Here is a 1,973-nt window from a genome sequence, read left to right on the forward strand (position 1 = left end):
ATATTCATCACCTTCATGAACTCAAAAATTCAAAATGCCCAGAATTTAAATGTAAGCATGTCAAAAGCATCAGCAAACATCAAGCATCACAAATATGGTAACCATTTTCATTAAATCAATCTAAACAAACCAAATCGAGGGAAAACCTATTTGTTCATGAAAATGAAAGTTCAGATTTCTTGCAACATGGTTAACCAAATCAAATGATATAAAGCTCACAACATTCAGCAAGTCAAGGACTATCAAAAACATATCATGGCATAGCAAATGGTGAAGGTCGAAGCCTTACTTGTTTTTGAAGAAAAATGAGATGCAGTGGTGGATTGATGTGTTGTGCTCGAACAGATGCAGGTCCAAGTTTGTAATGATGATTGCTTGAAGCAGCTTGACTCGACCAGCTCAAATCCAGCTCGAATTCACAAATGCCATGGCTGATGCTTGGAGAAAACAGAGTTTGAAAATGAAGTTCCAGCTGGTAAATGATGCTGCAACAGGGCTCCAGATGGTGACTAGGTCATGGAATAAACAAAAGCTGCTCGAGTATTTGGAGTTTTGGCAGAAAAAATGTAAATCGAGCAAAATGCATTTAGACACAAGAAATGAAATCCAGATTTCTCCATCATATCACAACCATTTCAAGCAAGCTTTAGTTCATTAGAATCAGCATAAGAAGATCTTTCATAAACATATCATGGCAAGGCAAATGGTGGAGGTCGATTACTTACTTGATTTTTGAAGCAATTTGTAAAACAGTGATGTATTGATGGATATGAGTGCAAACAGATGCAGGCAATGCTTGGTAATGAAGGATGATGAAGCTTTTTCAGTTCAAGAATGCTTGGAACTCCTCCAATCTCCTTTCACCATTGTTATGCTTTTTGAAAACAGAACAAAGGAGGGGCTGTGCAGATGATGATTGGTGATTCACAATGCCTCACAAGGTTGTCCAGGTGATGGAAGAAGCAAGAACAGCTCGGGCTCTTTGAAGATTTTGTGCAGAAATTCACAAAGTGTAAAAATGCAAGATGAGAGAAAAAATGTTCTTTGGTCGTGTGGCTGCTATCTCTAGGGTTGGAATGAGCAGAAAAGTTGATCTTATACCTCTGTTTAGCAATGCTTAATCCATGTGTTAAGCTGGTTTGGTTAAATGAAGTAATTGGCATTTTTGCTAAGCTTTGCCCAAGTGAATATGGGGGGTATGGACTGCTCGAGTGGGCTTGGAGACAGGCTGTAAATGGTCTTCACAATTGCTGTTTTTGGTCTGTACATCAATTGCCAAGTTTGTTTTGCTTATGTGAAGCCATTTGCAAGAATTGTCAAATTTGCAACTTTGGCCAAAATGATGATATAATGGTGGTATGAACATGATTTAGGGCTTGGAGCAAGTTTCAAATATGATATGAAACAAATCTCAATTGGCCAAAGTGAGAAAAAGTCAATAAATCAAAAAGTCAATGGTTGGTCAAACTTGACTTTTAAATGAAAAAAAGGTCAAAAAATGCCATTTTGATTGGTAAGGTTTTGGGTCATGAAATTTATATTTTTGGAAAGAGGAGGAAAAATGTGGTTTGTAGGAAAAAACCCCACCAAATTTGGCCTTATGGTTTGAGAGATATGGCCTTTTGAGGTTCAAAAATTGGTGAAAATGAATTGATCATATCTTGACAACCACACATGGGATTTGAGAGTTCTTGGACTTTTTGAAAATGGGAGAACAAGATCTTCAACTTTCATGTTGGGCAAAAATTCATTTGAAGCTTGTATCATGATGTAAGTTGAGGATCAAGAAGTTTCCATTTTTGGCAGTTGAAATTACAGGTCCACTTTCTATTTCTGGAAATTTTCTGTTTGACTTGATTTTCTTCCATGATGAGGTTGGACATGATACATGAGGCTTGTATGAGCATGAATGAACTTCTTCAAATCAATTCTATCCATCAAATCACTGATTAAATCCACAGTTGACCAAATTT

Source organism: Lathyrus oleraceus, chromosome 3 (assembly GCF_024323335.1).
Source record: "Lathyrus oleraceus cultivar Zhongwan6 chromosome 3, CAAS_Psat_ZW6_1.0, whole genome shotgun sequence".
In the NCBI taxonomy this organism is placed as follows: domain Eukaryota; kingdom Viridiplantae; phylum Streptophyta; class Magnoliopsida; order Fabales; family Fabaceae; genus Lathyrus; species Lathyrus oleraceus.